Source organism: Tiliqua scincoides, chromosome 7 (genome assembly GCF_035046505.1).
Source record: "Tiliqua scincoides isolate rTilSci1 chromosome 7, rTilSci1.hap2, whole genome shotgun sequence".
NCBI classification, from domain to species: domain Eukaryota; kingdom Metazoa; phylum Chordata; class Lepidosauria; order Squamata; family Scincidae; genus Tiliqua; species Tiliqua scincoides.
Genome location: NC_089827.1, coordinates 46,261,361 through 46,273,566, shown reverse-complemented (window position 1 = coordinate 46,273,566; position 12,206 = coordinate 46,261,361). Strand labels below are relative to the sequence as shown.

Genomic DNA, 12,206 nt, shown 5'->3' with positions numbered 1-12,206 from the left:
AGCACAAACAAACCCAATTCATGCATCACTTCCTCAATGCATTTCTCTCTCTCTCTCTCTCTCTCTCTCTCACACACACACACACACACACACACACACACCCAATGACCACAGTGAATCAATAGATTCACCAATGTATGGTTAGGAGTAAGTGAGTAGATGGAACATAAGCTTATTAGCAGTTTGGCACATAGTTTTGGCACTGCAGTTTTCTAAAGCTGTTTTCTTACTTCTTGTAAAAGACCCATTTCCTTGGGGGAGGGAAAGCTAGAGATCTGGCTGCAAGGGGTTGCAAAGGATTCTTCAGAAACATGTACTGAGAGCAGTCAAAGATGATATTCTGTCAGGGTTTAAGGTAAGTGTTGAAGAATAATTGGGAGAGCAGGGGGGTCAGACTGGATGATCTCCAAGACTCCTTCCAACTCTAACATTCTATGTGAAATAGCCCCAATCATCTCAGCAAGGGCTTAGAGCAAATGTTCTGAAATGACAATGCATATGCCAACGTGGTTGTCCCTATTGTTCAATATTTTCTCATACTTCACGTGTGATCTCTAAGGAACTTGTGTTGAAAAATTGCTACATGCCTGACAACTGTGTCAAACTGCTGTGAGCCAAACTGCTATACAAAAGCCCTAAGTAGAATGAAACATGGGTCAAATAAAGACATAGGATTTTGGTAATTAAAGCACTCTGAGGTTGCAATATACATTGTATCCAGTTCTTGGGTGCAGTTGTGCACAGACCATAGAAGTGACTAATGGCCCAATCCTATCCTAGATTAAACTGATGCATGGAGGGCTTTGCAAGAACAGTTCTGACATTATAAAATAGTTCTGGTGGCAGTGCTGGAGGTCAGGTGTGACAGCAGCAGAGGTGGAACAAGTTGGGGAGATACTGCAGATACTGAAATCTGTAGGGGGGATGGGCACTCGGTAAATCGGTAGCGCCTTTCAGACGCCTCTGAGGCCTTCTGCAACCTCCTCCCACCTCAGAAGTCCTCCCAGATGTGACCAGAAGTGACTTCCAGTCATGTCTGAAAGGTCTCTGAGGACCTACAGGCACGGGCTCGGTGTCCATATATATTCAAATCCTCTGATGCCAAGCCTGCGGATAAGGAAGTCCCCCCCCCTCTATCTACTCACAAGCTGGGGGGGGAAAGGAAAGCTAATTCATAATTTAATTCTTTAAAAAAGTACAGTTTTGATGAGCCAGCTCAACTCTGCCCAATGGAAACTTACGATATAAGAATATAGCAGAACTTCGGCAATTCACCTTCATCCAGGCGGCAATCCTATGCATACATACCTAGGAGTAAGTCCCATTGAATGCAACAGAACTTCCTTCTGAGCAGACAGGCAAAACATGTGCTGTTCTTGCCAGTGGTGAGACAAGCATAGCTCACAGCACAGCAGTGGCATGAGCTTTGATGAGAGGGTTTGCAAGCTACAGTGGAGCTCACTTAAACTTTCCTTCTCAGCACAATCTGTCATTGTATGACATCCTATTCCAATGACTCAGACAGGCAAAGTCGATTTGGTGGGTGGAGCATGGAAGAGCATCCTTTCCTCCCATTTTCTCTCCTGTAACAAGTCAGAATCTAGGTGGGTGAGATCAATCCCTTTTGGAGTGTCTGAAATAAGGTGGGTAGCAAAGAGACCTTAATATATCTAAAGAACATCATATGGTGAGAAGGTGGATGAAGTTCTCCTGTGACAACATGACCCTCTAACAGGTACAGCCTGTTTAGTGCTGATTGAGGGGGAAGATCCAGTTGGCCTCAATATCTTCAGAGGAAAATGCATTTTTTCCACATGAAGCCTGTAGCTCTTCTCTCTCCCCATCTGCTCCTCACCCTTTACGCAAGATGCCAAATTGCTTGCGCAGCAGGGCATACAGTGCATCTCCAAAACTGCTTGAAACTCTCAGCCAGAGAAGCCTCTCTTGCAGAAAAACACATCTGAGCAAGATTTGCAGAGATACAACAACACAGCCTGGCTCTAGTAGACAGGCACACAACTCACCTTAACAAGGTATGCACATGTTTCTTGTATCTTTTGACTACTAATGGGAAGATTCGTTTAAAATGGTGCATTGAGACTAGGCAAAATAAAGCTACTGTGGTACACAGAATGTCACACCAACGATGAGGGTCTTAACACTAGCAGCGCATTTTGATGTACAGGAGCCAGGGTAAGCCCATCCATGAAGCCAACTTCAGAACTCACCTCAGGCAGCAGACTGGGGAGGGATGTCCACCTCCATCTGACCATTCACCACCATTGCTCCCTTCTCTTCTTACTCCTTGAACTGAAAAAGGAAGAGGGAGACAGAGCGGAAAAGGAAGAGTGGAGAGGAGAATATTGGGATAGCGTGTCTTCAGCTTCCACTTTGGACTATGATGCTCTAAGCCCACTACTCTCCTCTCCTGCACACCTCCTTGACCACTCTGTTTTTCTCTTCCTTTTCCAATTTAAGGAGTGAGAGGAGCAGAAGCTGGCACATCATCAGGTAAGAGAGGAATTTGGCAAGCCACCTCAGGCTCTAAGAGGGGTGAGCCCTAGGATGTGCCCAGCCCTGAGAGGCCCCGTGGTCTTCCCCATCCACCCAACCCAGTCACAATTATATACATCCGCATTCTGAGATCATATCGTTCTGGGTGGCTATACCACTTGATAGTTCTAAACCAGGGGTGCTCACACTTTTTTGGCTCGAGAGCTACTTTGAAATCCAGCAAGGCCCGGAGATCTACCAGAGTTTTTTTACAATGTTCGCGCCATCATAACATATAACATTTATGTGTACAATGTATGTTGGTGTACCTTGAGCCCCACTGAGTATAACAGGACTTACTCCTGAGTAGACATGCCTAGGATTAGGCTGTGAGGCTGCAATCCTAGCCACACTTACCTGGGAGTAAGCCCCATTGAGTACAATGGGCCTTACTCCCGGCGTTTCCTCCCAGAGGCACCTGAAAGGGGGGGGGGTCGGCACTCCGCGATCTACTCATTTTGCTTCGCGATCTACCGGTAGATCACGATCCACCTATTGAGCACCCCTGTTCTAAACACAGACTTTGGTTTTAACCCTAATCATCAACATGACACCAGAAAGAAATATACTGGAGTACACAGAAGGGGAGAATAATTTCAGGGGGGTGAACTTAGTTCCACTCATTCTGAAAGATAAATAACTGCTTATTTCACCTTAATCTTCCTTTCCTATATACAGGTCCCGCCTATTTATACACAGATTTTTTATATATGGATTTGACTCAACACGAATGGCCCCTGCAAATGAGAAGGAATGTGCTGATCTCTGGAGAAATTGCACCCCTTTAAAATCAGTTTAAAAAACTGAACAGTCCTTTAACAATAGCCTCCTTAATGAGAGAGGGGGGCAGCTGGCTGACAATCCATCAATCCTTCTCTCTCCAGGAGACCCCTCCCTTCCCCCTGAGCACATGAAAGAAAGGTGATCACTTTGCACTGGTGAAGGTAGGGGCTGAGTGAAGCTTTCTAAACTCTTAAGAGGAGGACTGGTTGATGGATTGTCTTCTTAAGGACTCTTATCTTAGAGTCAAAAGGTCAGCAAGGCTGTTTTTCAAATCAGCAAAGAAACTTTGTTTTTTAAATTGATTTGCTATAGTGCATTTTTTGCCATTCACGTGAGTGCTTGGAATGGAACCCACCATTAGTCTCAACCTGTATATTTTGCTGAAGTAAGTCCTATTGATTTTGATGGAGTTATATTTCAGGTAAAAATGCTTAAGATCACAGCCTTCAATTAAAAAGTTCAGCTTATGATTTAGCAACAGGTCCAGCAATTGAGGGGGGGATGGCAAGGGATCTGGGGGGCACTTGCCCTCCTTAACTCACCCTCAGTACCACTATGCTAATAATCTTTAATAAAATTTCATGCCATAAGAACATAAGAACAGCCCTGCTGGATCAGGCCATAGGCCCATCTAGTCCAGCTTCCTGTATCTCACCAATGCCCCAGGGGGGCACACCTGCATCCTGGTGCCCCCCTTAAATGCCACACTTGCAAAATGAAGAAAAGACAACTAAACAGGAAAGAACACTTGGGCCATAGTTCCATGCCTACTAAAATGGGAGTTAGTCCTAGTGAACTCATTAGAACTTCTCAGTAGACATGTAGAATATCTGTGCTGCCAAGTATACAGTCTACCGTATTTTTTGCTCCATAAGACGCACACACTTCCCACCCCCCACTTTTTTTGGGGGAAAAGTGCGTCTTATGGAGCAAATACTGCAAAAAAGAGTGCACGTTGGGGACCTTAATGAAGGGGGGATCTTCATGCCAGTTTATGATCCCATTCACCCTAAGAAGGGGGGGATGGTTCAAATGTTATTCTGTTATAGTTTATTAAATATTTTATTACACTATTTGGTTCAGAATATTTTTTTTTCCTGTTTTCCTCCTCTTAAAAATAGGTGCGTCTTATGGTCAGGTGCATCTTATGGAGCGAAAAATACAGTAAGTTATGATGAATGTCCACACTTTGAGTTTGGGGAGATTCACAAAATGTAACTTTTTCATGCAGATGTCCAGACACACACTTGTGAATGTCACCTAAGATGACCAGCAACCACTAATGTATGCCTCAAAAGTGGAGAGATGTAAAGCTGTTTGAAATAAAGTTACCTGGAATAGTCTTGAATATCTTGAATAAAGCTGTCTTGGATTGTCAGCATTCACAGGTGAATACTGATATTTAGCAAATTTCAAACATTTGTTGTAACATATATAACTGAAGATGCAGCCATTATAGAAACTGTTCAGGGAAAACACTCTGGGGCTTTTTATTCTCTTCACTATGTAATTATCATTCCCAAACGGTATTAAACCTAAATAATCTAAAAGGATTGCAGTCCTAGATACAGTTATGTGGATGCAAATGACATTGAAATCAATGGAACTTATTTCCACATAAATGTGTTGGTGATTGAAATGTGAATCTTTCCAAAATATTCCTGCAAGCCAGCAGAAACAATTTACTATGGGTAGCACTTGAATCGCAATCATTGCATCCCCCCCCCCCCGGTTTATACATTATCAATGAGGATTCCGCCCCCCCCCCCCATTTTAAGCAGACATCTGTTTATCTCATTTATCTTCGGATGAGGAGGTACCTAGGCCAGGGAAGAGGCTGAGAAAGAGTGGCCACAATGTTTGTGTAGAAGATGTTTCAAGTAACCGATGGTGAAGCTCATTGTTAATGGCAGTCAGTACATTTAATATAGTTTCTGTGGGCAAAACTCACAAAACAAATTACATAAAATTAGCAAAATAATAATAATAATAATAGGTATTTATATACCGCCTTTCTTGGTCTTTATTCAAGACTTTATTCAAGGCGGTTTACATAGGCAGGCTGATTAAATCCCCGTAGGGATTTTTACAATTGAAAGAAGGTTCTATCTTTCAAGAACCACAACAGTTCAGGTGTTTCACTCTGATCTGGTTTCACATTCTGGCCTCCATCCTCCCACGCTCAGAGCAGATCGGCTTCAGCTTGTCAGCTGCTTCAAGGTCGCACGGTGCCGGTGGCCTCGAACAGGCGACCTTGTGGATGTTATCTTCAGGCAGACGGAGGCTCTACCCTCTAGACCAGACCTCCTGCCCTAAAATAATCAGTTAAAAAGGCAAGAGTCCCACAAAGATAAAGCAGCAAAATCATTAAGGGGAGCCCCTGCATCCACAGATCCCATATCTGCAGTTTCATGTATCCACATGCACTCAGTTGCACTCAGTGGCTTCCCCAGCCCCCATAATGCCTTTTAAAGGCTTAAAAATGCCACTTCCAGTTTTTCGGCAAAACCAGAAGTGACTTTTTCATTGTAACAGCCATTCTGAAGGTTCGCAGAGGCTGTGGGCAGACGTGCACAGCCTTTGTGTGACTCAGAAGAGCCTCCAGAGGGCAGGGGTGGAGTGTCCCCGTTATTTGCGGTTTCAGGTAACTGTGGGAAATTGTGGGTTTCCATAACAGAACTCCTGCGAACACCGGAGTACACCTGGATTTTAAGAACCAGATAAGAAGATGTGTTCAAGGTTAAACCCTCTAAAAAGACGGGCAAATAAAAAGTGCCTCAGCAAGTACCAAACAGAGAGGAAGGTCAGCACCAAGTGAATCTCCCAATGATGAGTGCCAACACCCAAGAGGCCTTATCAAGCATCCTCACCTGCCTCACCTCAACCAGTGGGAGGTTACACAGAAGGTTCTCTGATTATTATCTTGTTATCTGGTGAGCTTCCTGGAGCATTTGGTGGGCTGCTGTGAGATACAGGAAGCTGGACTTGATGGGCCTATGGCCTGATCCAGTGGGGCTGTTCTTATGTTCTTAGATGGTGGAACCCAAAATCAATGAGCTTCTAAAAACTGTTTCCTGGGACCCCTGGGATTGCTTGAAGGGTTTTCAAGAGTTCCACCAGGAATAGTGGACAAGATTCTTGGAAATATAGGTTCCCTACCACTACCAATCTCACCCTGCAGTACACAGTTGGAGTAGCTCAATAGATGTGCTTTAGGTGAGAGAAGAGCAGAAGGACAATCAGGATGTATCTGTAGATCAGGGGTGCCCAAACCCTGGCCCGAGGGCCACATGCGATCCTCAGGGGCTCCCAATCTGGCCCGCAGGGTGCCCCCTGTCTCCAAGGAGACTCTGGCCCTCCAGAGACTTGCTGGAGCCTGTGCCAGCCCCACACAACTGCTCTCAGTGTGAGGATGACTGTTCAACCTCTCACCTGAGCTGTGGGAAGAGGGCTCCCTCCACTACTCGCTGTTTCATGTCTGTGATGCAGCAGTGGCAGTGAAGGAAAGGCTGGCCTTGCTTTGTGCAAGGCCTTTTATAGGCTTTGAGCTACTGCAAGACCTTCATTCGTATAAGTTCCATCTCTAATAAATTAATTTATGTAAAGTTATTCAAATTTTAAATGTAAATTATTTTTTTCCCCCCGGCACCCGACACAGTGTCAGAGAGATGATATGGCCCTCCTGCCAAAATGTTTGGACACCCCTGCTGTAGATCATAGGTGATCGTCAATCACCAAGGGTTTCTCTCAATTGTTTAACAGCAACAAAAAGACTCCCTGTGCCTTGAATTAGGAGGCTGTAATGAAAAAAAAGGGATCAGGAATTGATTTTGGTGTGAAAGGACAGTGTGCTCAGTTCTGGTTGTTGGAAAAAGAGGTCTGAATCAAGCAGAGTGATACTGCAGAAGATCCTTTTCCCCGACTGCTTGCCACCAACTCCCACTAGCTTGGTGTCAACAATAAAACAGAAGCAGTGGTGATAAAAAGATGTCAGAGGAACTTTACTTCACAGTTTATTTACTAAATTTCTACTTCGCTTTATCTCCCCAAAGGGCATTCAAAGCGGCTTACAACATAAAGCAACAGAAATTTTTTTTAAAAAAACCATAAAGTCACAATAAAAACAGTAAACAGTTCACAAACATGCACCTGTATAGTGGCTGTACAGGTCCTAGATTTGGATCAGGGAATCCTAGCTTTTTCCCCTTTGCATGGTGGACTCCATATGGCTGGTCGAAGGGACAAAGGGCAAAATAGGGCAAGAGTAAAGCTCAGGACTCAGGGTGCCTCCAAGTTATCAACCTCCTGGACAATACGCTGCCTCCTAGGGTCTTGCAAGCAGCTTTACACCTACTTTCCAACACTGGTACTGAAAACTAACTCCTGGGCTGAACTCCTGTGCGTACAGACACCTGGTTTTACAGATGCCCATTGCACCTGGCTCAAGTTGGTAGACTTCAGGGTTCTAGTGAAAAACAAAATAGATCAGGCCAGCATGAAATCTGCCCGGCCCTGCTTTAGGAACATTCTCAGTGGATGTAGGCAAGGTTTAACTGCCCTGGCCAAAGCCCTGTGAATCATATGTATAAGAGCATATGCCCTAGAATGATCCCTAGACTCTCTTGCAACTTGCAGGGCTTCCCCCCTTAGGGGGCCCATGGCAGACAATCAGTGTGGAAAGGGCTTAAGGGAGGAAGTCACTGCATGGAAGGATAAATCTCACAAGGAGCTGCTGTTATTCTAACACTCTGTTCCATAGGAGGACTGCATTGCAGAGATTTCAACCGTGCACTGAGAAGCTTAGCAGGAGCTCAGATATATGGAACAATACAGCAAGGTGTCTGCAATGGGTGATCAACATAAACTCCATTTCCTCTAGCGCAGTGGTTCTCACACATTTAGCACTGGGACCCACTTTTTAGAATAAGAGTCTGTCAGGACCCACCGGAATTGATGTCATGACCAGAAGTGACATCAAGCAGGAACATTTTTAACAATCCTAGGCTGCAATCCTACCCACACTTACCCAGGAGTAAGTCCCATTTACTATCATTGTTAAAAGAATATACACAGTAGTTTGTTAAACCTACAGGTTTATAACATTTCCCCAAATGCAGTCACATACCATAGCAGCATCAAGTCTAATATATTAAAAATAAAATATTGAAATGAATGGGGACCCACCAGGAATTAGCTCGCAACCCACAGTTTGAGAAACACTGCTATAGTGGAATACATTTACTACTCCCATAATCTGTCACAAAACAATGCCACACACAGCAGGATACTGCTGGCAAGATTAATTTTCCATATTACCAACCAGTTCTATCCTACATTTTGGTCCTATTAGGGCCTTATGCTGATAGATCCATCAGCATTAAGTCCCAAGCCAACAGTGGGAAAGCTGCACTGCTGTTTGGCAGCTTGTGGCCACCAGGACAAAAGGCAAGAGGCTGCACTTGGGCAACAGCGGCCTGTTGACCCACCTCCATCCCCCATCATCACCAGTAAATCAGAGGTATTGTGGACAGATCAGGGTAGGGCTGGTTTGGGGCAGGAGAAAAGGAACTCAGTGGCAGTTGTGCACACTGAGATCCTATCCCACCCCCAAAAGTCTCCTCAGACATATGCTAGCAAAAGAGCCTGCGGTGTGCGCTCTGTTGGCAGCCCTGAATGCTGTGGGTTGATGGGAGATAGGATTGGGCCCTTACTTGATCATACCTCTCGTTAGAGATGATCATGTTGCCCCAGGGCCAAAACAGACATTTGGCTAAAAACATCAAGATAGAAGCTTAAAAACCAGGTGTGCCACTTCTTAGCAACCATGGGGGCCCAATCCTCACTGTGACCACAATGCAGTGGAAAGTGACCTCTCCCCTCATGCCATTTTCCTGTTGACAAGTTGAGATGTATTTGCTCCCAAAGTGGGTCTTAGCATGGGGGGGGGGAATTTTTAACCAGATAACGGCCAGGTAGAAAGACTTAACCTCTCCCTCCTCCTGCGCTACCAACCCAGTCAGAATTGGAGGGTCCTAATGGCTACCTTTTGCTTACTACAAGATGCTTCTGCTTTTACACACAGCTTTTAATTTGGTCCTGTTTCTACACAGATACCGACTTGGACGTAAGCCCCATTCTGACTCATTCCAACAGACCTGACTTCTGCGTATACCGGCTGGCATTTAGAATAAAGCTTGGTTCTTGCATGTGTTTGCCCTTCTCTCCTTTAGTTCTTTCTGCAAGTACAAAACTGTGCACTGGGCAGGACCAGGGGTCTACACCTTAGAAAACAAGCCAACAGATGTGGCATGGGCACAAAGTGGATATGAACCTCTCAGTGCAGGACACGTGACCTTAACATTAAATCTGACTACGATTTCAGACTGAAGTTCTCTTGTGAATTTTACTATCAACAAAAACTCCAGCGGTTGTATAGAAAGGCCCTTGATAAATCTACCTAATCTCACTGAAATTCTTGTGACTTCCCTCAAAATTCTCACGAACGTTTCACTTGAGTGAGACCTTTCAAGTAAGATCCAGGTAAAATTTGGTCACTACTCTCATTCCCATTGAGTCAGAGTACTGTAGTGGTTAAAGGGCTGGACTGGGAAGACCTGGGTTGGAACCCTGCCATGAAGCTCACAGGGTCAGGACAGTCAGTCACTCATTCTTAGCCTAATTTACCTCTCAGTGATGTTGGGAAACAAAGAAGGAAATAGTAACCCCCTCCAATGTAGGCCACCCTAAACCCATTGACAGGAAGGGCGGGATAAAAAATGTGAATCATACTGTCCTGGCCATCAAGTGAGAAGACTGCAAACAAAAGACAAGAGAATTTTTTTTAGTAAATTATATTTGCTCAGTGGGAACTAGCTAGAGAGCCAGGGTGGCGTACTGGTTTGGGAGGTGGACTCAGGCCTGGAAGATCCAGGTTCAAATCCCCCCTCAGCCACAAAGCTTCCTGGGTGACCTTGGGCCAGTCACTTTCTCTCAGCCTCACCTACCTCACAGGGTTGTTGTGAGGACAAAAGGAGGGGAGCAGTTGCGTACACCACCCTGAGCTCTTTGGAGGAAGGGTGGTATAAAAATGTAATAAATAAATAAAATAAATACTAGAACAGGGTCTCCAAACTACAGCCCGGGGGCCACATACTGTCTGCCACAAGATTTTATCTGGCCCTCAGAAACCTGATTTTTTTTGTCAAAGCATTTGCTAATGTTTGACATTTTTCTCATTATTTTATGTCTCCGTTTCAGCATGGCATTATTTCTTTGTAACTGTCACATTTCTCTTTTGTTCTTAATCATATCATGCTTAACACAAAAAAAGTTCCAAGTAAAACTTATTCATTCATTCAAATTTCATTCATTCATTTATCAAACTTATTTTTTTCCAGCCTGCAAAAATCTGTCAAAATATACGATGTGGCTCTTGTACTGAAAAGTTTGGAGATGCCTGGATTATAAGATGTTGGCTAAGACACCCCTCCCGGTTGAGTGAAGGCTGGAAATTAAAATGGAGTGGAATTTTCTGGAATAGAGCCAGAAAAAGAAATCAAACTCTGAATTTTGCCATGGACTGGGAGTAATTCAGCTGCTTGGGGTATGGAGCCACAGAACAGAATACTTATGCACATGTAACCCACGTGCAGTCCTTGGTGTACCCCCAGGATGGCTCTGATATCATGCTTTTCGATCACATCTATCTTCTGAAATCACTAGGTTCAATTGTAAGGACACATTTAAACAGCATGCCTCAAGAGTCTTGTTTCGACAAAAGCGTGTCATTTGCAAACTCATGTTGGCAACCGATACTGCTATCTCTGGACCTGGAGACAGAAGGAAGTAAACAACAAGCAGTTCAGATTTACTTGGGGGGGGGGGGGGAGAGAAGACTGCCTTCGGAAGAACTTTAACCCATTTTCTAAACAAAGCAAATACTAAGTTTTGTCCTAGTTCTGGCAGCTTTTGCAATGACACCTCAAGAAAACTTGCCCATTTTTCTGGAAGGGGGAATAACAGAAGAAGGAAAGTGAAGATCGACAGAGATGCTAATATGGAAGGGGGAGAACAGGGTTGTATGCTTTGTGTAAAGAAAAAGACAAACATTTCCTCAGGAAGTACACAATCTGAAGGCACAAATAATTCATCACATAAAAAAATAAGTACTTTGGAACTGAGCTCCTTTCCTTTTCTAAAGGAAAAAGTAGCTTGAAAATGCAGGCTCCTTGTTCCTTGCACTACAGCGCGGAGAGTTGGCTGAAAGGCTTAGTTGTGGCAAAAATCATTCTTGGGCATACTACCTCCACCCATCAAGAGCTGCCAATGTATGCATAAATGAATCAAGGAGTGGGTGGTTGTACCCCCAAAATAAGCCTTGGGACCCCCCCCCCCCAAAAAAAAAAAACATACCATAGCACTGGTAGGCTGTCCTTTGCAATGCACTACCGTTGTTCAAGCCCAGTGCTTCATTTTTGTGCAAGGTAACATCGGCTGCCTTTAGTCTAGTATTTCCAATATGCATACACTGGAAATGAACAACAAATGGGACACGTGCACCCCAAAGTAAGATTTAGGCTGCTGCAAATAAACACATCCATACCACCAGAAGACAGTCCCTATTAAGATGCTTCAATATCATACTAGGATACATGCTAGCAGTCTTCAAACAGCCGAAAAGTAGAAGTCTTAAATGGAAAGACTGTTACTTGGAAGAGGGCAATGATTTGTTCTCTACTGCCCCAGAGAGTAGTCCAAGATCTAAAAAGCTTAAGCTGCAGGAGGGGAGATTTTGGTAGAATATCAGGAAGAAGTTGTTAACAGTAAAAGGAGCTTGACAATGGAACCAATCACCGAGGAAAGTGGTGGAT

At 44.3% G+C, this 12,206-nt stretch overlaps 1 protein-coding gene across 7 annotated transcripts in view; it reads right to left on the bottom strand.

Moving 5' to 3' along the window:
• CHRM2 (cholinergic receptor muscarinic 2) overlaps nt 1–12,206 on the bottom strand; it is a 187,464-nt gene that overhangs the window by 119,983 nt on the left and 55,275 nt on the right. The window contains exon 1 of one of the 7 annotated variants that reach the window (XM_066633839.1): nt 2,229–2,268. The exons of 5 other annotated variants lie outside the window; for them this stretch is intronic. The gene's annotated coding sequence lies outside the window, so the exon portion shown is untranslated. Of the gene's footprint in view, nt 1–2,228; nt 2,269–5,398; nt 5,649–12,206 lie in introns of those variants that run through there. One more of the 7 variants, XR_010794736.1, reaches the window with a different exon arrangement.